The 26,106-nt window shown below is 49.2% G+C and overlaps 1 long non-coding RNA gene across 1 annotated transcript in view; it reads right to left on the reverse strand.

The window, feature by feature from the left end:
- The window catches only part of LOC138259902 (uncharacterized), a 162,679-nt gene extending 160,670 nt beyond the window's left edge, over positions 1 to 2,009 (reverse strand). The window contains exon 1 of the long non-coding RNA XR_011198773.1: positions 1,925 to 2,009. This is a non-coding gene — a long non-coding RNA (uncharacterized lncRNA). The remainder of the gene's footprint in view (positions 1 to 1,924) is intronic.
- Positions 2,010 to 26,106: the final 24,097 nt, after the last annotated feature.

Here is a 26,106-nt window from a genome sequence, read left to right on the forward strand (position 1 = left end):
GATGCTACAATGTCGCGAGTAGTCTTCTGGCTACTTTGTTGCAGTTTTGCAGGTGTCCTGGAGCAGTCAGCGGTCGATCCTTGGCAGAAGTCAAACAGAGAAGTGCAGAGGAACCCTGATGAGTTCTTGCAAGTCGTAATCTGAGGAAAAGCCCACTGGAGAGACCCTAAATAGCCCTCAGAGGAGGCTTGGTCACCTAGTCAGGTAAGCACCTATCAGGAGGGGTCTCTGACGTCACCTGCTGGCACTGCCCACTCAGAGGCCTCCAGACTGCCCTCACACCTCTGGAAACAAGATGGGAGAGGTCTGGGACACACTGGAGGAGCTCTGGGCACCACCCCTGGGGTGGTGATGGACAGGGGAGTAGTCAATCCCCTTTCCTTTGTCCAGTTTTGCGCCAGAGCAGGGACTGGTGGTTCCCTAAACTGGTGTAGACTGGCTTATGCAAGGAGGGCACCATCTGTGCCCTTCAAAGCATTTCCGGAGGATGGGAGAGGCTACCCCTCCCCTGCCCAGACCCCAGGAGGGCAGAACCCTGTCTGTGGGGTGGCAGCAGCGGTAGCTGCAGAGAAAACCCCAGAGAGCTGGTTTGGCAGTACCGGGGGTCCACAGTGGAGCCCCCAGGATGCATGGAATTGGCTCCCCAATACCAGATTTGGAATGGGGGGGCAATTCCATGATCTTAGACATGTTACATGGCAATATTCTGAGTTACCATTAAGAAGCTACATATAGGTATTGACCTATATGTAGTGCAGGCGTGTAATGGTGTCCCCGCACTCACAAAGTCCGGGGAGATGGCCCTGAACTATGTGGGGGCACCTTTGCGAGTGCAAGGGTGCCCTCACACATAGTAACTTTGCACCTAACCTTCAGCAAGTGGAGGTTAGACATATAGGCGACTTATAAGTTACTTAAGTGCAGTGAAAATGGTTGTGAAATTACGTGTACATTATTGTACTCAGGCTGCAATGGCAGTACTGTGTAAAGGTTTGTTTGAGCTCCCTATGGGTGGCAAAAGAAATGCTGCAGCCCACAGGGATTTCTTGGAACCCCAATACCCTGGGTACCTAGGTACCATATACTAGGGAATTATAAGGGTGTTCCAGAATGCCAATTGAAATTGGTAAAAGTGGTCACTAGCCTATAGTGACAAAATTAAAGGCAGAGAGAGCATGAGCACTGAGGTTCTGATTAGCAGAGCCTCAGTGACACAGTTAGGCACTTCACAAGTATACACATTCAGGCCACAAACTATGAGCATTGAGGTCCTGGTTAGCAGGATCCCAGTGAGACAGGCAAAAACATACTGACATACATGTAAAATTAGGGGTAACATGCCAAGAAAGATGGTACTTTCCTACAGCGATCTCGCTTGGCAGAAGTCGAGTGCTTTCCATAACATCGGTCCTGTTACATAGTAATTGCACTTTTGCCGATAGATTTCCCTAGGAGAGAGCTGTAGCAGCGCGATCGCGGTTTTTTTTCCATTTAATGTGGCAAGAAAAGTCCGGTTGGGAGTTTACAACTGCTAATAGCACTGACTCGGAGAAATGCGAGACCCGTTGCACTGCAAATGCTTGTTTTTCAATGGTCGCCAAGCGCAGCAAAAGCACTTCTCAGCACCCCAAGGGACTGAGTAAAACTAAAAGAGCAGTTTAGACCACCAATCCAAAGTCCCTCTGTTCGAGAAGCTGGCCGAAGCCGCGTGTCTTTCTGCTCGTAGTCAAGTGGCTGCCTCTCGCATTATAAATCGGCCTATATGTATTTGTATTCAAAAGTGTTTTTATTTATTACATAATATTTGGTTAGGCTGCTGTTTCATCTTAATATGAGTGTGTATTTTCAGAAGTATTTCTACGCACTTTGGCCTGTGATGCTAGCTTTCATGAGACGATTGCGGATTCCATTATCTGCCTCTCACCTCATCTTTGTTGTGGCCGACTGGTGTTGCGTCCTGAATTAAGTGCCTACGCCCCTACCTTGCATCATTCTAGCAAAGCTTGCAGCTGACACGTGACACACAGACGCCACTTCCGCATGCATGTCACAGGAAAGGACGGGCCTGAAATGCTCCGTGCTGTGCTCTTTCCTCCTCCGTGCTGTGCTCTTTCGTCTCCTGCGTGACAACATTTCATGCCGTGTCACTCACCGTCTGCTACCAGGTTATCTGTATACTTGCAGTAGTGTTGCAGATCCATGCCACCTCTGACTTTTAATTTCTTAGCTCGAAACATTGTTTCTTGCACATTTCCCAGCCCAGCCTGAGTATACTTGTACTGCTACCAAGTTTATAATCACAACTGCAGAAGCCAGCCTGTTGCTGTCTCAAGCACTCTGGCAAGGGCCTGGGTTTACCAGTGTTGCATGTGCCGTAGTTCAGCAGGTGGAATATTTATTTATTCAACCAAAGGATTGTTATTATTAGAATTATTATTTCAGGTGACTTGTTCTTGGTCAAGTTTCCCTCTCTATTTGCAAATAGGCAATAGGTATTATGTCCCAGTTTAATAGAGAAGAGTCGGGAATAGTAAATATTTATAGATAAATTCTGTTTATCAATCTTCTGTGGCAGCATCTGTTGAAAATGCCATATACATTGCCATTAGAAGCATTTCAAAACAATATAAACATATGCAACTAAACACTTTCCAAGTCTGCAACGGTCCACCTCTGGGGTCATGTAGGTAATGTAGGCTATGTCGTAATGTGGACATATTGAATTAAGAAGAAGCATTTTATGTTGTTTTGGGTAATGCATTCAGAGCTTCTAAGGACATCACGCATGCAGACATAAGATCTCTGGTTTGTTGCAATTGTCTAAATATTCCACTAAGGTGTGTAACTCTATTGACAAGATGACAGCTGATGAAGGCTCTTCACAGCTTAGAACATATAGCTTAGAACTCTGATTCTAAGCTACCTGGAACTCACAGGCAAGAGGCAGAGTCTTTGGCAAGAATGATTCAAGCTCAGATCGATTTGATTAACCGTAGATTCAACAGAAATGACACAATACACTAGTCATGGCAATACATGTCTAGTTCTGGCAATTTATGTTGGCTTGATGGCCCAGGGAAAAAAATGAAAATTACACACTTATGGATTTAATCAAAAACAGGAATCGAAAGGCTGCAAAGAAAGAATCATTGACTCCTTGGGGGAGCCATTATTTTACTTATCATCAATCTGCATTCCCAGTTCTACAAAATAGCTTTCCATTGACCATGTGGAGCTTTATGTCTCTAGCAGGATGCACATGGCTTCAGAAAAGGGACTTGCATAGGCTGAAGTCTGTGTCCACACCCACCAATTCTTTATAATTACATTATTGCTACCTCTTTATCAATTCTAAAATTGTGGGTTCTTTTCAAATGTTGACAGGTCTCCTCTGAAGAAATAGGCCATGCTAGTTCTACACGACAATCAAAGTTATTGATGTTGATGGAACAGATATACTAATTCTAGAAATGTCTAATGATTAATGTGTGTTTATTAATGAGAAAATGCGTAGAGAAATTAAAATTGGGAAATAACGTGTGTAAGCAAAAATGTGCCCACGGGGAGTGGTTACCATGTGTATTAACAGATGCTGAATAGTGAGAAAATGTATGTAAAATGTATTAATATATCATAACTGGATGTGTAACCTATGTTTTGTGTTAATTCACATTCTTAACTTAGCCAAATTAAAGGCCTGGTTTCACTGGGCCTTACCTGCTTACAACGTGAAGATTTGACAAAGCTCATGAGGGCTGGTAACCAGAGTAAAGGACCTTGAACTGTGCAGAGTTCAGATGGCTCTGCTAGAATATTCTGCAATGTACCAGCGGACAGGAGATGATGAAGACAATTTGATACAATTATGTGTAGTGTAGGCTAAATGTACTTTCCCAGGACTTGAACAATAGAGGCACTGACTAAAGACATGTATGCAACAATTTTGTTACCTGAAGAACCGGATGATGTTCTCATCACAAGAAGGACCAATCAAATTTTTAGGATATGATGTCTATGCAAAAATAGAGATTCGGTAAACAAAAACTATAGGTTAAGGTCATAACTTCCGATGGACCAACCAATTAGCAATTAGTGGGATGGACTGGGAGATCCTAATAAAAAGTCGTGACAAGTGGAGGGAAATCAGAACTGCAAGGCGAATGTCGATGATGTCAGGAGATACTCTCCGAAGTGCTGATAATTGGGCTTACACTCTGTGAGCCTGATACGTAGCTGACCACTGATGACCTGGGGACGAAGACTGACTCGTTGCTGATCCATCCTGCATAAGTAGCTATGAAAATGTGACCGACAATTTGTGCCTTTTCTTCTAGGTGCCAACTGCGCTGTTTCTGAATAGTTTTTTCCTCTTCTTAGATAGATTGTTCCAAATTAATGTTTCATCTAAATTGTTTTCGCATGAAGACCCACATGCTGATGCTAATTTTGGTTAGGTAGGCTGACAGGGGAGACTTTGACGGTGACAAATGACTGACAAATTAAATTGCTGAATTGCTCCATTAGTGCTGATGTTCATTGACTTATGATTTGCATTTGTTGCTTATGTTTTTCTTTGAAGAAAAATGCTTCCTTTGATGAATTAATAAAGATTGATTAATAAAGGTAAAATTAACGTTGAATTAGAATTGTAATCAATAGGGACTATAAATTATTAACCTTTTCCATGAGTGATGGTTATTTCTGATGAAAATGTTTTTTCTTTTGGTTCCTTGAGTGGTTGATATTGATTATTGATGTTGATTATTGGTTCAGTAATCACTACATGATTAGGATACTCTATGCGATTCAAAAGGTTCATCGACCTATACGCGTCCCCTTGTAAGTTTACTTACTTAGGACCGGGCGTGCTTGCAATGTCATTGATCCTCTCACATAAATTCTTGACGTTGCTGAGTGTACACATTTAGCGATTTCACTGTTAGACCCAGTCTCATTTTCTATTTGGTCCCAGTGTGCCTGGTCAGTAACACAAATGTGATGGCATTCTAGCAGAGCAGAAAGAGCTTTTTTGTTAAAGATAGATGGCACGTTGGAAACGTGGCTGCAAAAGAAGCAGGTCCTGAGGTAAATGTATGACAGTTTTGCCTCTCCAGACAAAGCTCAATCACCTTCGAGGACAGCTCTTATCTTGTGTTTTTGGGAGAGTCAGTAGAGAGGAATCAGTCTATCAGCTACTTGTACAACAATAAATATTATACACAGGTCAGAGCTTGCCAAGAGCTTCAGATCACAGTTCTTCCTAGTAAGCAGAAGAGGCTGCCATTCTTAAGGCTACTGGGTATCCATGTTGCTCCAAGTCATTACGGATAGAGGATCAGATTCCTTGAGCCAAGAAGGCAATTTTCACCACGCGATATAAACAAAGTGGTGCTATCCATGCATGCACCACTTTGTGACCCCTTGCGCCACATTTTGGGGATCATTACAACATTGGCGGTAAAAGGCGCTTACCGCCATGCAGAAGACCGCCAATACACCGCCGCGGCGGCGGCAATCCGCCACAGCTATTATGACATACATCTTGGAAACCGCCGAAATTCAGACACCCACACAAGACCGCCACACCAAAGGTCAGTGATAAACTGGCAGAAACAAATCCTCCACCTCCACACCAACAGAAACACGCCCATGCTATTACGACCCACGAATCCACGCGGCGGTCTTTCAACCGCGGTATTCCATTGGCGGTACACACCGCCGCGCTCAAAATACACACACATCTCCAAAACACCGCCACATTGGACAATTGCAAATACACACACCTGATACACATACAAACAACACTCCCACACACCCAATACAATACAAAACACACACCCACATCACCCACAAACCCCTACGACCAAAACATCTAGACGAAGGCGACAGAGAGAGAGAGAGCACAGAATAGACAACCCCACTACACAGAGGCACACAACACCATCCACGCACAAAACACCACACACCACTACACTCACCACAACCATCACCACATACACCACCCCACACATCACCCACACCACCCCATGTCACGCCAAAGACACCCCCGCTTCTCCGAGGAGGAGCTCAGGGTCATGGTGGAGGAAATGGTCCGGGTAGAGCCACAGCTATTTGGCTCACAGGTACAGCACACATCAATAGCCAAGAAGATGGAGTTATGGCGCAGAATAGTGGACAGGGTGAACGCCGTGGGACAGCACCCAAGAAATAGGGAGGACATCAGGAAGAGGTGGAACGACCTACGGGGGAAGGTGCGTTCAACGGTCTCCAGGCACAACATCGCGGTACAGCGGACTGGCGGCGGACCCCCACCTCCTCCCCCACAACTAACAACATGGGAGGAGCAAGTCTTGACCATCATGTATTCAGAGGGCCTCGGAGGAGTCGGTGGAGGATGGAACACTGGTAAGTCTAATCTTAACTATCATATCCCCCACCCTACCTGCATGCTATCACACACCCCTCCCCTCACCCCCTCCCCTATCACTACAACTCCTCACTAATGTACCCATGACACAAACCACCCATCCCAACACCAAGCCCTGCATGACACAACTAAGCATGGACACCCCTCACTAAAGCATGCCCACTGCACATACCCAGTACACCCCCCAACCATCACCACACAACCCCACACACAGGAATGCTTGCACTGGGGTACACAAACACGTACCCATTGCACACCATTACACACACACATGCAATAATCTAGTTCTTATGCCCCTGCAGGAACCCGAAGGACCGTCACCACATCAGAGGGTCCAGACAACACCACTCCACCCCCAGAAGAGGCCCACAGTGACGAGAGCAGCTCTGCCCTACTGGATCCTGATGACCAGCCCGGACCATCGTGGGCCTCGGGACAGTCGGTTCCCCTTGCACAGGCACAGCCCAACACCGACCTTCCACCCTCTGGTATAACCAGCACAGCACCCACCCAGCGGGCCCAAACCTCCCTACCCAGGACAGGTCAATCAGCGGTGTGTCCACCACTACAGGGCACCCAGGGTAACCCACCACCCCAACAACAACAGGGACCTGGGGGCAGTGGTAGTGGGCACACGGTCCAGGGGACGGAGGCACAGGAACACAGGGGAACTGGGAGGGCTGCTGTGCGACAGGGGGCGGACAGGCCAAGGGAACCCACTCTCCACGAGGCCCTCTCCTCCATCATGGGAGCATACCACCACTCCCAGGAGACGATGGCGACCGTCCTGGACAAGTTGCAGGAGACCCTGCGCCTGCAGGACGAACTGTATTTGGGGTTCAGGGAGGAGCTCAGGACCATCAGCTCCGCCCTGGGCACCAGCGTAGGGGTGCTGAAGAACATACAGCAGACCTTGAGGGACACCGTGGCACTCCAAGGGGCCCCTGACACTAGCCAGGACGATGAACTGCCCACCACCTTCGCTGGCGCTAGTGGACAGGACGCCCCGCCACAGGACCACCACACCAGCACCACACCCCCTGCAGACGGACAACCACCACGCAAGCGGTCCCTGAGATCCAGGAACAGGACAGAGCAAGATGGCAAGACCCCCGCCAGGAAATGAGACCACCCTGATTGTCCTCCCACTGTACCACTTTGTTACCCTGTCCATACTTAAACTGCACCAGCTCCACTTCCTATGCCCAGATGGGCAGTGCACCTGTGAGACTAATAGACTGGACTCTGCCATGGACATTCCTCCGCCATCACCCATCCTCATTTTACAACCCCCTCCCATTTCTGAGCACTTCAATAAACACCCTTGAAACACAAAACAATCTGGAGTTAGTCTGTGATTTAGTAAATATGTATTATCAATGACAGTGTCATAATGGGTATACCATTGTAAAGCTAACATATCTATGTCACACATCACAAGCCCTTGAAGGATGCAAGCAGTTGACACGTAGGTAACCACACCTGTGAAACCGTATTGGAAGGGTACAACTCAGTTACCAAATAGTGATTTAAATCGAGAAACAGGATAGAGGTAGACGTGCGAAAGTTAATGTAATACTAAAAATGAAAATGTTCTCACCTGTGTCACACTGGAAACATTGCTGTATGACTGACTCCCTGTTGTCGTTGTCTTCTTCCTCAGCTTCATCCTCATCACTGTCCACAGGCTGCACAGACTCCACAGCTGCTACAACACCGTCATCGGGATCATCCTCCTCCAGAAAAGGCACCTGGTGTTGCAAAGCCAAATTATGGAGCATGGAGTAGGCGATGATGATGTCGCACACCTTCTTCGGTGAGTAGAATAGGGATCCACCTGTCATATGGAGACACCTGAACCTGGCCTTCAGGAGGCCGAAGGTGCGTTCGATCACCCTCCTAGTCCGCCCATGGGCCTCATTGTACCGTTCCTCTGCCCTGGTCCTGGGATTCCTCACTGGGGTCAATAGCCAGGACAGGTTGGGGTAACCAGAGTCCCCCAATAGCCATACACGGTGCCTCTGGAGTTGACCCATCATATCAGGGATGCTGCTATTCCGCAGGATGTAGGCGTCATTCACTGAGCCAGGGAACATAGCATTTACCTGGGAGATGTACTGGTCTGCCAAACATACCATCTGTACATTCATGGAATGATAACTCTTCCTGTTCCTGTACACCTATTCACTCCTGTGGGGGGGGGACCAGAGCTACATGGGTCCCATCAATGGCACCTATGATGTTGGGGATATGTCCAAGGGCATAGAAGTCACCTTTCACTGTAGGCAAATCCTCCACCTGAGGGAAAATGATGTATCTCCTTACGTGTTTCAGCAGGGCAGACAACACTCTGGACAACACGTTGGAAAACATAGGCTGGGACATCCCTGATGCCATGGCCACAGTTGTCTGAAAAGAGCCACTTGCAAGGAAATGGAGCACTGACAGCACCTGCACGTCAGGTGGGATTCCAGTCGGATGGCGGATTGGTGACATCAGGTCTGGCTCCAACTGGGTACATAGTTCCTGGATTGTGGCACGGTCAAACCGGTAGGTGACGATGACATGTCTCTCTTCCATTGTCAACAGGTCCACCAGCGGTCGGTACACCGGAGGATTCCGCCATCTTCTCATATGTCCCAGCTGACGGTGCCTACGAAGGACAACAGCGAAGAACCAATCATTATTCCTCCAGGTATGTACCCACAGTTACACACAAGACTACACCACTCACAAAACCCTTCCTGTATGTGTGTTGAGTGTAGGCCTAGCTATGTGTGACGCAGTAGTAAATGAAGCCATGTGGGCCCCTGAAATGGCGGCTGCCTGACCTCTAAACTGGGACAATGGGATTGTGGGGTAACTGCGCTGGCGTTGCACACCATTGCGGTAGGCGGTCGTAGACCGCGGCGCAATGCTGCATTGGTTAACATTGGACCCTATGGGTCCCAGGAGCCAATGAACAGGTGCGCTGGCGGTGATGATGCGCACTGCTGCGGACGTCACCGCCGCGGACGTCACCACCATTTTCTATCTGTTCAATCACTAGATACCTGACCTTCGACAGGAGAGGACCTACACTGCAAGTGCTGCTGTGACCTCGGTCTGGAAGCGACGATGGCTGCTGCGTCTGGGGAAAGGGCCCCTGCCTTCACTGCACAGGAGTTGGAGAAACTGGTAGACGGGGTCCTCCCCCAGTACATGCTACTCTACGGTCCTCCAGACCAACAGGTTAGTACACAGGGAGCACGTTGTATGGGCTAGGCCTGGGTGGAGAGGGCTGGTTGGACGAGGGAAGGGGGCAGAGTTCATAGAACATTAATGCATGGGAATGAATGGGCCAAATGGCCAGAGTAGGGAGGGGGCCACTCACAACGACGGTGCAGTTGGTAATGACTGTTCCTCTTCCCTTCTGCATGTCATGTAGGTCAGCGCCCACCAGAAGAGGGACATTTGGCGTGCCATCGCCAAGGAGGTCCGGACCCTGGGGGCCCACCAGAGACGGGGCACCCACTGCCGTAAGAGATGGGAGGACATTCGCCGCTGCAGCAAGAAGACGGCGGAGGCTCAGCTGGGGATGGCCTCCTAACGTGGGAGGGGTGCCCGTCGCAGCATGACCCCCCTGATGTTCCGGATCCTGGCGGTGGCCTACCCGGAGTTGGATGGGCGCTTGAGGGCATCACATCAGACACAAGGGGGTGAGTACACTCTCATTCTGCGGACTTTGCGTGCAGTGGAGGTGTCTGGGTGGGGGAGGTGGGCTGTGCGTGTCCCTAGGCCAGGGCGAGTTAGGTAGGCAAGGCCCCTCAGTAATGTAGGCCATGTGGCACTCTACCCCACCTCAGCAGAGTGCCAAGTCGAGGTATAGTTGCCCCTGTGGCATCCATGTGCGCAGATGTCCACCATTGCCATATAGGCCAGATCCCAGAAATTGCATGTGCAGAGGACAGGAGCACGGCGTAATGCAGGGGGCTGCTGCGTTTGTCTTGTCCGCCAACGGTAGCCGTATGCCATGCACTAAAACTCTCTTTCTTCTGTCTCCCCCCCTTTTTCTGCTCTCCCTGTCCTTTTGTACATCAGCATCAACAGGCGGAGGTACAGTGGCACCGGAGCACGAGGGAGCTGCATCCCACATGGCCATGGAGGGCCACACCACGGACTCTGAATGCACCAGTGGGATGGAGGGCGAGGGGAGCTTCACGTCGGCCACCGGATCACCAAGCAGCGACACGGACTCGTTCGACGATGGAGGCTCCCTTGTGGTGGCGGCACCATCTGTGCCCCCCACCTCTACAGGTACAGCCGCCACCTCCCCTACCAGCCCCGCCCTCCCAGCAGCCCCTCAGCGTTCGCCCCGTGCCCGCTCACCCAGGAGGGTGGGCATCACCTTCGCCCCAGGCACCTCAGGCCCTGCCCCAGTCACCTCTGCTGCCCTCAGTGAGGAGGTCATTGACCTCCTCAGGTCACTCACTGTTGGGCAGTCTACCATTGTGAATGCCATCCAGGGTGTAGAACGAGAGTTGCAACACGGTAATGCATTCCTGGAGGGCATTCATTCTGGTCAGGCTGTCCTTCAGCGAACCCTGCAATCTCTGGCCTCAGCACTGATGGCAGCCATTGTACCGGTGTCTAGCCTCCCCCCTCCAACTTCCTCCACCCAGACCCAATCTTCTGTACCGCAGCCCATCCCAAGCACACCTACAGACCAGCATGCACACAAGTCAACACACACAAGTAGCTCAAGCAATCATAGGCACCCCACACACCACAGGCACTCACGCAAGCAACACACACATACAGATACAGCAACATCCACTGCCTCCACTGTGTCCCCCTCTTCTCCCTCCTCCCTCCCAGTCTCGTCTACACACACACCTGCATGCACCAAATCTACAGGCACCATGAATCACACCAGGACACCCAGCACCACAAGCCGCTCACCTGCACTCACCACCTCCACTGCCATTTACACGTCCCCTGTGTCCTCTCCCAGTGTGTCTCTGACGCCCCTTCCAAAGTACACAAACATCGGCAATCACCCACCCAACATCCATCCACCTCACGACAGCCTCCAGTACCTGCACCTGCACCCAAAACAGCTAAAGTGACACCTCCGACAACCACCTCCTCTTCCTCCACTCCCAGACCCCCTCCAGCTACCCATCCCAGTGTTCGTCAGAAACTGTCCCTCTGTAAAATGGACCTTTTTGCCCCACCCCCCCCCTCCAATTCATCAGTCCTGTTGTAGCGCCTCACCCAAAAAGCCTCCAATACCAGTGGTGCCTGTTCAAGGTTTGTGGAGTGCACCGGCCACCAGGGCAGGCAGTAGGACCCGGAGCCAAGGCACTGGCAGCCCACCCCCTGTAAAGGCTCTAAAATTGGAGAGTGGACGACGGGACCGTGTTAAGACTCCTGGTGGGAAAACAACTGACATGGGTTCCAAGGGGATTGGAGAGTCAGCTGTGACTCCACCAAAGGTGGGGAAGGGCCAGAGGAAGTCTGCCCAGCCTGTTGTGAGTGTCACAGCGGAGAAGTGCGCCATCATTTCCGGCGGTCGAGACACAACCGCCAGCACCGTCGTCACTGGTCCAGAGACCACCGCCAGAGTCAGTGCCCAGGAGGGCCCAAGTATCGTCACTGGTCAGGAGACCACCGCCGGAGTCAGTGCCCAGGAGGGCACAAGTATCGTCACTGGTCCAGAGACCACCGCCAGAGTCACAGCCCAGGAGGGCCCCGGCTGCCACAGCCCCGCTGGGCAATGATGGAACGTAATGCCACACACCAATGTCTAGTGTAGAGAACGTCATGCCACACACCAATGTCCAGTGTAGAAGACGTCATGCCACACACCAATGTCCAGTGTAGAGAACGTCATGCCACACACCAATGTCCAGTGTAGAAGACGTCATGCCACACACCAATGTCCAGTGTAGAGAACGTCATGCCACACACCAATGTCCTTATCAGAACCGCCATGTCAAAGCACCGCTGAACAGGGCAAAGACCGCCATGGCAAAGCACCGCTGAACAGTCCTGAACCGCCATGTCAAAGCACCGCTGAACAGGGCAAAGACCGCCATGTCAAAGCACCGCTGAACAGGGCAAAGACCGCCATGGCAAAGCACCGCTGAACAGTCCTGAACCACCATGTCAAAGCACCGCTAAACAGGGCAAAGACCGCCATGTCAAAGCACCGCTGAACAGGGCAAAGACCGCCATGGCAAAGCACAGCTGAACAGTCCTGGACCGCCATGTCAAAGCACCGCTGAACAGGGCAAAGACCGCCATGGCAAAGCACCGCTGAACAGAGCAAAGACCGCCATGGCAAAGAACCGCTGAACAGGGCAAAGACCGCCATGTCAAAGCACCACTGAACAGTCCTGAACCGCCATGTCAAAGGACCGCTGAACAGGGCAAGCACCGGGTAGGAATGAATGGACCGCCACATCAGGCATCCTTATCCCATGTGCAGCTGGGACAGTGACAGGACACGACCTTTCACAGGGAGGCTCATCCAGTCTGGGCACCAGTCCCCCCCAGTACCAGTAGAGACCTGCATCAACTTGAGAGACTGTGGCTTTGCACTCCCCAGGATGGCACAGTGGGCAACCCACCCACTGTAGAGACTTGAGAGACTGTGGCTTTGCACTCCCCAGGATGGCACAGTGGGCAAACCACCCACTGTAGAGACTTGAGAGACTGTGGCTTTGCACTCCCCAGGATAGCACAGTGGGCAACCCACCCACTGTAGAGACTTGAGAGACTGTGGCTTTGCACTCCCCAGGATGGCACAGTGGGCAAACCACCCACTGTTATCCACTTGAGAGACTGTGGCTTTGCACTCCCCAGGATGGCACAGTGGTCAAACCACCCACTGTAGAGACTTGAGAGACTGTGGCTTTGCACTCCCCAGGATGGCACAGTGGGCAACCCACCCACTGTAGAGACTTGAGAGACTGTGGCTTTGCACTCCCTAGATGGCACAGTGGGCAAACCACTCACTGTAGAGACTTGAGAGAATGTGGCTTTGCACTCCCCAGGATGGCATAAATGGGCATGGAGCCCCGTCGTGGATCTGGCTTTGCACTCATACGGCTGAGGTGTCCCCCCTTCCCTTCCCCCTGAGGTGCCTGTAGTATTTCTATCTGATGCCCCGGCAGTGTTCTCTCCGATTGTGGTCAGGTATCATTTGTGGGCCTCGCCCATGCATTTTTGGACTGATAGTGCACGGACATTGTTATGTACAAATCTGCAGTACTTCTCGTATTGTATATACTTATGACTGATTTTCAAATATATATCTGTATATTTTTGTATGACATTTATATTGGCACATTACATTGTTTGACCGATTTTCGCTTTGTGTTTTCATTCTTCCGGGGGGATTGTGGGTTGTTACTGTGATTTTTTGTGAATGCATTGGTGTGTATGTTGTAATATGCGAGGGTGGGGGTGGGGGTGTTTGGTGGGTGTCCCCCAACTTTTGCCTCCCCCGTGTCGTAGGTGCAGTACTCACCGTTGTCTTTGGCGCCTACGTAGCTGTTGGTCATAGAGGAGCAGAAACACAAGGGCAGGGAGTATTTGGAGTTCCGGCTCCATGGAGTCCTCGTGGGATATGTTCAGGTGAGCGTTTTCCCATAGCAAAAGCTGTTTCTGCCGTGTTTTTATCCATGGTGAATCCACCCCGGAAAAGGTGGCGGATTGGTGGGTTGTAATACTGTGGGCGGTACATTGTCTCCCACCTGTCTGTTGGCGGTGACCGCCGCGCTGCTTGTCTGTACCGCCGTGGCAGGCGAAGTGTTAAAGTGGCTGTCTTTGTTGGCGGTTTCCGCCACGGTCATAATTCCCTTTTTTTGTCCGCCGGCCTGTTTGCGGTATTACCGCACCTTTAACACTGTCCGCCAGGGTTGTAATGACCCCCTATGTCTCCTTCAAGCACAATGTATTCAAGTGGTGCGTTCCAGCATTAGGAAGCCCACAAAAATGACGCAGTGAAATCTACAAGATTTCACTTTACTGCGCCATTTCTGGTGTCATTTTTAATACCTGCTCAATGCAGGCGTTAAAGTGATGCACCCAGTGGAATCAATGGGCCTCTTTGCACTAACATTAAAATTACAGTGCAACCATGGTGTTGTTAGGTGGTGGTAGGGGCACACAAGCAACGTGGCGCATCGCGACTGATGCACCACTTCCTTGTAATCCTAGCCCAATGTTTTTTTCTAGTCCTGATTGTTTCCCCTACAAATCATTGATCTCAGATATGTCAGTCTAATTGGGTCAACTGAACCAAAACAACACTACAACATCCAGAATGCATTGCATTGACACACACAAGACCTGAATTGGAAGCGGTGCCTGCAATGACATGAAGTTAGGTGATCACTCTATAATGATGCATGGTTCATATAAGATTCTTCTTCTCAGACAAGACATTTTATGCCTCTTCTCTTAAGGGCAGGCTGCCAACAGTCCTGACAAGATGGATTCAAGTTACAGCAGATCACTGGATATTATCTACACTCCAAGATTACCAAATATAACTTTACCCCGTTCCTCATCAGCCTTTCTTCTAAACCCGCTTTATTAACCAAAGAGAACAGCTTTTTTGGTAACTCAGTTGAAAGCCATGTCACAATAAAAAAACGGAGGGCAAGAGGGAAAGCGTCTCTCTGCCCAGTTTCGGAGCAAGATGCAGGTTTCTTGTTCAAAAGAAAAACAAAAAGACACAACTAGTCATAAATCATGAGGCTTTGATTACTTCATAATTTACTATTGTTTCATTTTGCTCCTCAATCTGTTGTTGGAGGATCTGGTATACATCTTCGATATGAGAAAGTCCAACTTTGTCTCATTCAATTCAATTCTGGTGCTGAAGACAGAGTTAAAAAAAGTGAATCCTCCAGTTTTCAGATAGCAAGGTTTCATCAATAAAGACAGATGTACAACATATTCCACAAAATCTAAGGTTTCCCTATGTCTCCTTGCTGGGTATGTGGGTCTAGACTTCACCTCCTTGCCGAGTATGTGGGTCTAGACTTCATCCCTTCAGGCAGTTATCTCAGACTGTCTGCATAAAAGAACTATTCAAAATTAAAGATGTGACATTTATAAAGTGGTTTGACATACTCAGACATCAATCCTCAGGAAGCTTGTGTGGAACTTCAATGGAGTTTAAATCATCTATATTCTTGGAATTACAGTTATATTTACTTGCCTGATATATTGTCCTTCTGTTACTTGCAGATTCTGACAGGATGTGGAGTGTGGCAAAGTCCCCCACTTCTCAGCTGAAAGAATATGATCAGGGGGATTTGTTTAGAGGTGCCTGGTGCATCCTTTTCAAGACAGAGCTTACACATTGATAATTTGACAGCTGTCACATACACAAATAAATCATTTGATATACAAATATAAAATACAAAATAAAACATCCATAATTTGGTGAAAAACATCTTGGTATTCTGTATGGAACACACAATCTTAGTTTGTGTGCCCAAGTGAACCCCCTTCTCTAGGATTAGAGTGATTGGTGTTATAATCCTGTCACATTTAGAACAATTTTTTTGGTCTGTGGTCCATTATTTATTAATGTGTTTGGAAGTCATTTAAATTAAAACTATCATCCTTTTTCATTTGGAGGCTAGACCATGCATGGTGATGGTCAGTTTACCAAAAGTTTGGTCAGTGAAGCTATGTTATGATTTTCCTCTATAAAGATCTTCACAGAACTGACTCAGGTAAGGTGGAGTAAATTTGATCAATTCCCAGGTAGGTTTCCAACTCTTTCAGAACTTTCAATTGTCCAATACGACTGCCTTAATTTCCAGGAATACCGACATAACCACAGTGTCAGTGTCGCAACTTAGGGGGTCATTCTGACCCCGGCGGGCGGCGGGAGCCGCCCGCATGGAGGGAACCGCCAGAAGACCGTACCGCGGTCAAAAGACCGCGGCGGTCATTCTGGGTTTCCCACTGGGCTGGCGGGCGACCGCCAAAAGGCCGCCCGCCAGCCCAGTGGGAAACAGCCCTCCATGAGGATGCCGGCTCCGAATGGAGCCGGCGGAGTGGAGGATGTGCGACGGGTTCAGTGGCACCTGTCGCGTATTTCAGTGTCTGCAATGCAGACACTGAAATACAAAGTGGGGCCCTCTTACGGGGGCCCCTGCAGTGCCCATGCCATTGGCATGGGCACTGCAGGGGCCCCCAGGGGCCCCACGACACCCCTCACCGCCATCCTGTTCCTGGCGGGAGGAACCGCCAGGAACAGGATGGCGGTGAGGTGGTCGGAATCCCCCATGGCGGCGCAGCAAGCTGCGCCGCCATGGGGGATTCCCAGGGCAGCGGAAAACCGGCGGGAGACCGCTGGTTTTCCTGTTCTGACCGCGGCCGAACCGCCGCGGTCAGAATGCCCAAGGGAGCACCGCCAGCCTGTTGGCGGTGCTCCCGCGGTCCCCGGCCCTGGCGGTATTTACCGCCAGGGTCGGAATGACCCCCTTAATCTTGAATCAAACTGTTGATGGCAGCCTGGAAGGTGTCAGATAGGTCTGGCAAACCCCACATGTTTAGTCACAAATTGAAAGTCTGATTCTCAGATCCTGAGACCCAAACACATCCCAGCAAGACAGCATGGACTGCATTGGGTACCTAGTGCTTGGACAAATGTGATGGTCGTTTTCAGCTGATGTAATTGTCTTAGTACTTTTGTTTTGTTGTCTATTTCAAGTCAGGTTAAATCCACAGAGTGATCATCAGCAGTATGGTATGACAGACCTGTTGTACTACATTCTATAGGGTGTCATCTGTTACAGGCAGTACGTTTTTTTCTTCAAATCCACCTGTTTAAAAATATTGCGTCCATTACTTACGATAATGGCATTACTCCTAGTCCTACTCCCTCGGCTTCCTTTCCACCAATGAGGCTCCCTGCCTCCCCCTATACCCCTCCCTTCTCCTTGACCCCCCCCACCACCTCCTGTACAGACACTAGCCCAAACAGCAACTCAGGCGGTCCGTACCGGGAGGGCGGGAGGGAACGGAAAGGAAGGTGAGGGAGTAGGACTAGGACTAATGCCATTATTGTAAGTAATGGACGCATTACCTCCTGTCCCTCCCTTGCCTTCCTTTCCACCAATGAGACATAGCAAGAGAAAAACAGGAGACGGACACTGAGTTGCAACAAGTTTAATCACAACCCCAAAAAAAAAAGGACACCGGACAATCACCCTCCTATTACATCATAGAGGACAAGACACCGTGACCCAATACTGACTCCAAACTGCCCAAGTCCGCCAGTCTGTAATGACGAACAAAGGTCGAAGGTGAGGCCCAAGTAGCGGCCCTGCAAATGTCCACCACAGAAGCGCCCTGCAGCTCCGCCACCATAGCCGCCATACCCCTGGTAGAACGGCGCTGCATCCCCTGGGACGGAACAACCCCTTTCAAAGAATAAGCCATCAAAATCAGAGAGCGAACCCAACGACTCAAGGAAGCAGTGGACGGCTTCTCCCCCTTCCGAGCCGGACCGAAATTAACCAACAGAGAATCACCTTTCCGGAAAGGAGCCACCACTCTCGGATACTCCAACAAAGCCCGACGTACATCCAACGAATGCAACCGAACCTCCTCATCCGAGGAAGGATCGGGACAAAAAGCAGGAAGGATAACCTCCTGACGAGCATGGAAAGATGAATTCACTTTGGGAACAAATGAAGGGACCGGAATGAGCACCCCCCGATCAGGAAAAACTTTACAAAAAGGAAAAGAGAAGGCCAAGGCCCCCAACTTCCCCAAACGAGGGCTGAAGTAATGGCCACCAGAAAAAAAGTCTTCAAAGAAAGATGACGCAAGTCACATGAATCCAGAGGTTCAAAGGGGGGAACAGTCAAAGCATCCAACACCAAAGAAAGATCCCAGGAAGGAATGGCCCGCACCGGACGACGAAACAAGTTAAGAAGGCCCTGGAAAAAACAAGGCATCAAATGACCCTCATCAGACAGATTACGCCAGGGGCCCCTAAAAGCCTGAATCGCAGCCCACTGCGCCCAGGAAGAAAAAACCTTCTACTGTCGACCATAAGACAGTAAAGTGGAACGACGCCTCGAAGCCAGTAAAGTAGAACTCAAAGCTACCGGAACCCCTAAGCACGTCAATCCCCTCCGTTCAACTTCCAGGCCGTCAAGTGCAATCGCCTCAACGACTTCATCGGGAGGCAAGGAAACTCCAGAGGCGAGGGACAGAGAGGGAGAGTCCACATGTGATCTGAAGCCATCAACCGAAGCAACGGAAACCAATTCGCCCGTGGTCAATGGGGCACGATCAAGAGAACCCTGGCCTTCAGAAGGCGTACCCTCCCCAGAAACATATGGAGCAACTGGAAGGGTGGGAACACGTACAAAAGGACACAACATCCCGTCCACCACCCAAGCCTGAGGACAATGAAACCGGGAGCAAAATCGCCTTACTTTGCATTCTCTGGGAGGCAAACACATCCAACACCGGAAGACCCCACAGGTGAACCAGCCGACGAAACAGAGATAACCGGAGGGAGAAAAGCTGAGACGAAGGAATGACCCGGCTCAGAAGATTTGCCTGAACATTGACCACCCCCTGAATGTAGGTGGCTCGCAGGGATAGAACCCACTTTTGCACCCAAACAAAAATGCTCCTCGCAATGCGGAACAGCGACCGTGACCTGGCCCCTCCCTGCCTGTTCACGTAAGCTTTGGTCACCAAGTTGTCTGTCCGAATAAGAACGTCCAAACTCTTCAGGGATCCCTGAAAATGAATCAAAGCAAGAAGCACCGCCTTCAACTCCCGCCAATTCGAGGAGTGTCTGGCCTCCAGAGGTGACCAAAACCCCTGGACCTGAGCCGACCCCATCCAAGCCCCCCAACAGGAGAGGCTGGCATCGGTCGTCACTACCACCGGGTGAGGAGGAGATAAAGACACCCCTACACGAAGATGAGCTGGCACCAGCCACCAACCCAACTCCCTGCGAACAAACCCCGAACAAACCCTGACACAGGAATCCTTACCTGAAGAGAACTCGACCCCGGAGACCAACAAACGAGAAAACAGTTCATCAGGCAAAGAAGATGAAACCGTGCCCACGGTACTAGAAAAACCACCGACGCCAAATGACCCTGCAGACGTAACCACTGAAGGGCTCTGGGAGCCGGCTGCGGCAAAATCGACAACACATGTGACTGGAGGCACACCAACCGCTTCTCTGACACAGTCACCAAGCCCTGACGCGTCAGAAATCGGGCCAGATAAAAAACAGATCCTGGGAAGGGACCAAATCTGACTTCCCCCAGTTGACCAAAAAACCGTGGCTTTGCAGGACCAACAGAACCCAGGCCAAATACCTCCTTAACATAACTTGAGTGGGTGCTTAAATCAGAATATCGTCCAAATAAGGATGGACAAACACCGCTTCGGAATGTAGAAGAGCCACCAGAGGGGCCAGCACCTTGGTGAAAATCCGTGGAGAGGACTTCAGGCCAAATGGCAGGACACAAAACTGAAAATGGTCCTGGCCCACCGCAAAGCGTAGGAACCTCTGAGAAGACAGAGCCACTGGAACATGCAGGTAAGCATCCTGCAGATCCAGAGACCCCAGGAAATCCCCTGGACCGACCAGAGGAAAAATCGACTGAATGGAAAGCGTACGGAAAAGTAGTCTTGATCCAGGAATTCACACCCTTTAGATTGAGGACAGGACGAAAGCCCCCTGACACCTTCGGAACCAGGAACAAGATGGAATAAGTGCCCAGACCTCTCTTCCCCACAGGAACATGGGATATGGGCCTCCTGAGAAGTAAGTCCAGGACCCCTTCCAACAACGCCTGCCTCTGGGCCCTGTCCGCAGGCAGTGGAATAGGACGAACCCCGGTATCTGGAGGTACCACGTCAAAGTCTATGACGTAGCCATTGTTCACAATGTCCAGCACCCAGCGATCGCTGACATCCTCCTGCCAAACGTGAAGAAAGTGCCTCAGCCGCCCCCCAACCGGCCTGCTGCCAGGCCCACAGTGATTGCCAGGAACCCTTCTTGAGGCCTCCCCGCCCCGAAGGAGCAGACTTTTTAGGAGAAAAACAGGGCTGAAAATGACGCTTCCTGGAAGAAAAAGACTTGGAATCAAATTTGGGAGAAGAACGAGAATGCTTCCGCCAACCCTTGCCAGAAGAAGAACCACCTTTTTAAGGCAAGGTGTGCTTCCTCTCCTAAAAAGCTTTCGAAAGCATGGAAGGCAACTGATCTCCAAATAAATTGCGCCCTTCAAAAGGCAGCCTCAGGTGAGCAGACTTCTCTCCAGGATCCGCCTTCCACATCCTTAACCAGAGGGATCTATGAGCCCCAATCAAAGCTCCCGAAGCTAGAGCCGAAGTTCAGACAACATCAGATGACATGTCCGCCAGTAACCTGGCCTGTTGTTCCATAACTGCCAGCAGTTCCGAACACTCCGAACCCTCCTGAACAACAACCGCCAGTTTGTCAAAATCCTGCACCAAGGATTGGGCAGAATAAACAGAAAAAATATCCGCCCTGAGGGCTAAATTCTCCGCCGCAAACGCCCTCTTCAGACCTGAATCCACCTTTCTGTCAGTGGCATCAGCAGGAACACAATCCTCTGGATTGACCACCGTCTTACCAATTAGAGTTGCCAAAATGGAATCCAGCTTAACGGAAGGTGGCAACACATCTTCCCCTTCCAGTAAGTACAGCTTCTGAAGGAAACGCCGAAACCAGAGACTTGTCCACAGTCTTCCACTCCCAGAGCACCATATCCTTAACAGGGCCCTGAAAAGGCATAGCAAACCTTGAAGGCGTTTGATAATGAGGGAACAAGTGTGAATCAGTCCCCATAGGTTGAAAAACAGGAAAACCTATATTGTCCCGAACATGCGTCAGAACCTCCTACATCTCTTCCCTGGAGACATATTTCCCACCAGAAGAAGTAGAAGGAGCGTCATCATCTGACAAAGAAGACCCCTCTGCAGCCCCTGAAGGACGGGCTGCCGCAGAACGTCCAGGCCTGGAAGGTCCAGCTAGCATAACACAAGACACAGCCACCTCAATCATGTCCTGAACCTCCTCTCTGGACATGAGAGGCGCAGGAACCCCTACCGCAACCTGGTGACCCCCAGGAGTGGAGAGGGGAACCGCAACATCCTCCTTCTCCGAAGAAGAGGATACAATCCTGCGTCGCTTTGAAGGAACCTGCCTCGACATCATCCCAACAATAAATGCAATATTTAACAATTTTGAGTCTGGCAGTCGGGTACCGAATCGCCGTTGGACCCCTTTAGGTGCAGGCGATGTGTCGCCATCGAGCCATGCAGCAATGTCTTTGGATCGGTGTTGCATTGTCATCAAGCCTCACAGTCGGGTCCTGCATCATCAACTTAGCACTGCGCCAGCGTCGAAGGGCACTGCATTGGATTTGAGTGGCGCAGCAGCCTCAATGCATCAATTTTTGAAGAAAAACTGCTATAGAGTCTACTCTGAAGGCCCAAGACTGGAGTGGCACCACTTGGCAGGGCAGAACTCACAGTGGCAGAACCCAGCAGGTGAAGCAGGGTTAAGGGCAGTCTTTGATGGGCCTGGGCCTGTGACTTCCAGAACCAGAGGCAAGCCAGCAAACCCTTGGAGGAATTGGGTTCAAGGATGTAGAGAGCAGATTTAGTCCTTCTTACTTCCAGGCAAAAAGCATCAGGCAGTAGGCCAACACAGTAGAGCAGGTAGCAAAATAGCAGTTCCTCCTACAGCAAAGCGATCAGAAGGCAGCAGGCCAGCACATCAATGCAGCTAGCCAAATGACAGTCTCTCCTACACCAAGTGAAATGGCAATATAACACAATCAGGTTTACTTGTGCCTCTTAGTGCCAAAGGAGAAGAGGACAAGTACCACCATGCTACATGGTCAGCATGCAAAAGTGATGTTGCCGCTCAACTGTTGTCTGGCTGTGGTTTGTATTGTAAGCCTCAAAGGGGGCTAGGGATTTTCGTTTTGATTTATTTATTTTGTTTCACCTGATCTACATTACTTACTTGTAAATGGAGCTATATCCTCATTAAAATCAATACCACTGGGTAGAAATCAGCCTTTACTGTGGTTGTGCCATAATGTACTGTCTTTCCAATCCTACAACCATTTTTGTCTGTTCAGGGGAGTCAATTATATGACGGGATCATTAACTTCAAAATTGAAGTATGGTAGCATTTGTTCTCCGGGGATAGTAATGGTTACCAGTTCTATCCAGTATCTCTTACCTCATCCATTACCCCGAGAAAAAAACCTCACAACGTGATGAGAGTATTTAGGTGACGGATGTTGCACGAAAGTTATAATGACTCAAAGTGACCTCATGCACTGACTTCATGCATGTCTGCAGACTGCACCAGATGGGTCTCTATTTCGTGGATGCTGTTGCTTTTTCTTCATGTTAAACACATCTTGTATAATCTGGTTTTACACAGAACTCCACTTGCAGGGTCGGCAGCGGCTGCTCTTCCTTTTGGGCAGAGGAGTGTCGTCCCTCTGCCTAAAATGCCTCACAGGGATGAAAAATAAAATGGTAATAACGTTTCTTTATTACTATTTTATTTTTCATCCTCCTGTCCTGAACAGAGTTTCAGAAGGGGAGGCTTGGGGGATGAGGGGGGTTGACACTGCTGCTGAGTGGCAGCAGTGAGCTGTGCACGGTTTAAAGTGTACATGTTTTTTTGGCTAGCTGTCCTGTGACAGCCAGACATGCGCTCTTTAAACTTCTCTAACTAAGCTGTTTTAAGACAGCTGTTTTAAGACAGCTGGGTTAAAGAAAGCACAGGCCTCGAGTGCTCTTAAGAGCGCTGAAAGAGGATGCTTCCTCCCATCCTGAAGCTTCTTTCTTGCTGGTTACCAGCAAGAAAGCAGCGCCAGGATTTCTTAAGGGAATTTGCTGGAGACCGGAGCGAGGAGGATCTCAGACGTCATGCAGCAATCAAGATAAGTGTTTTTTTTCTTTTTATTTACACACTCACTGCTCACCTTGCATGCATGCATGCATAAATAGCTCTTTTGCCCGCCCCCCCCCTACTCTGTCTACATGACAGCTGTCGCTGAGGGTCAGGCTGGCCTGTAGGACAATCTGGGAGTGCCCAAACGCCTGGACTCACACATCAGTGATGGGCTAAATTTTTGTCTTTCTATGGGCTTATTTTGTGGTCTGTTTTTTTACTGTTGATTTTACTGCGGTTATCACACCATTGTCTGCAGCAAGCACACATGCATGCGGTCTTCCATAACTTGCATAACACCTATACAGTGTTTCTTTACAAGCTGAAAACATTTGCAAATGTGCAAATGTAGGTCACTTTTTTAGCTATCTGATTCATAATGGTGGCTACTTTTAATTTGGAGCCCAGGCCTGTTGTGCAAAGGAAAATTATGGGGCCTCGCTCGAGATTTGAGTGGCCACTGAAGGGTCAGAAGCCCCTTGCGGCGCAGGGGCTGTGCAAAGGAAAATTATGGGGCCCCATGCAAAATGAGAAGAGAGGCACTTGAGTCTCCCATAGTTCACAGATATACATTGGCCATGGAATGAATGGTCCTCCGGTCGAGATTTGAGTGGCCACTGAAGGGTCAGAAGCCCCTTGCGCCGCAGGGGCTGCGGGGCCCTTCTTACACCACTAAGTCCGACCCTATCCATTTGGATGGCAGAACCCTTATTTTCCGTTAATACTGACTGCAAACATATCAAAATAGCCCATGAGTTAAGCAAATGGCTTTACCAAGTATTGCAAATGGGATCTCCAGCAATTCCCCTTTAGTGGTGAAAACACCACCAAAATAACTCACAAATGGACTGACTCCACTTGCTGCAATGAGCAAATGTTATATTTTTATGAGGCAGTACCGGGAAGCCTGTAAGACGTCTGTAGTTAGGAATCCCCGTCACACGTCTGGTGATGAAAGGCAGATTGACAACAATCTGCAGAACCGTGCCTTTTTACACAGAGGTTCTGGCAGTACTCCAAAGGCCTCACCTCCTCATAAAAACTAGCAGGTGAAAGAGCGGACCAAACCATCTATTAAACAAATCAATTGAAAAACTGAATGGCTTGGAGATGCAGGCCCTCCTCATAGTCATAAATCTTGCATGTAATTCCTTTTGAGTTCACCATTCCTTCCTTATAGAGCTGTTATTGCTGCCAAAATGTGCAGGATAGCACGCGCTGAAAAAGGAAGTCGTCATTACTTATAGAAAAGCCATACAATTGACAACAGTAGTGCGCTTATCACCGCCAAGCCTGCTTCATTTCAGAGTGCCAAACTCCCTACAGTTCCCAGCTACTCCACAGGTGGCACCTGTCCTGGGCGTGGGGACTACGTATCAGAGACACCACAGGTTTTACACAAGTCACAAAGATCTACTCATAAAATGCTTTACGTTGCACAAAAGAAATTCCGCATGCCTATAATACGAGTTAGCCAGCATCAAATCTTTTTAAGGGTCACATTTTTTTAACTATTCCTCTATAAAAGATTGTGATTCTACATCTGCCTATCTTGTACTGAGAATCTTCAATAAAATACAAAGAAAAAGTATTTTATTTTGCATTATCTTCCAAAAGGTTATTGCTGTGGTCAGTGGAGCTTATTATTTCCAGACGCATCTGACTGCACACTTAGGCATCCTTCTCATCAGTTAGGGAGCCCTCCACGGAGATTGGAGCTGGGCTTTCTTCTGGAAGTTCCGCCCACTGCTTTCCTGTACCAGTGGATCCTCTGTGTTTACTCATATGGCAACTAACTAGAAAAAGAAAACACAATTTTTCAGGCCTCATTTTCATTATGACCATAAAAATGTCTAGGTGGATCCTCTTGAAGATTGCATGTATTGTTTTTGTTTGGACAATGATGTCCCCATCTTCGAGATTTGCCTATTTTTATCTTCCATAACTGGAAGAGAATCCAGCCATGCATGTTCTTTAATTTAAAAACAGAACATGAGCCATCTGAGAGGTTTAGCTATAAGGCCAGTTCCTCTGGAGAAGTAGATTTAAAACCAATAGATGAACTGTTGTTCTGGACCCCCTGGGGCAACCGTTACTTCTGTAGATTCAAAATGAGAGTACTTCAAGTGGACCTGCAGCTAGCTTGTGCTCAGATTGTAAGAGATTGAAAAGACACTGCTTAAATTACAAACTCCGTAAGGGAACGCCTTACATAGTGGATCGAGCACAGCAAACTTGCAAAGATGTGGCTCTTTGAAATGGAGAACCATAGTGGGTATAGGTGCATCAATGGGGGTTATACGGATGCCTTATTGACCAACAGACACTAGTTGTTGAAGGAAAAGATGGTACATAGCAACACTCTGTAATTGAGGGTAGATTGGCCACTAAGCTTCTCTGTCCATTGTGATCAACAAGTCAGTTGTGATTGAGACAAATACCACAACCATAAATTATGCTCAGAAGAAAGATGAGTCAAGGATTGATAACCTTTCCACGTGGTCCAGTTCCTACCAAAAAATAGGTCTACCTGTCGGCTGAGCACTTGGAAGTAATGGAAAGCAAATGCAGAGCGCAAAGCAAATCAGAACACATTTCTAAATAATTTATAATAATACTAACTTAAAACAAATTGCCTAATTTATAAAGCAACATGACAGAGCCCAGCATCAAA

The sequence above is a fragment of the Pleurodeles waltl genome, chromosome 9 (genome assembly GCF_031143425.1).
Source record: "Pleurodeles waltl isolate 20211129_DDA chromosome 9, aPleWal1.hap1.20221129, whole genome shotgun sequence".
NCBI lineage: Eukaryota > Metazoa > Chordata > Amphibia > Caudata > Salamandridae > Pleurodeles > Pleurodeles waltl.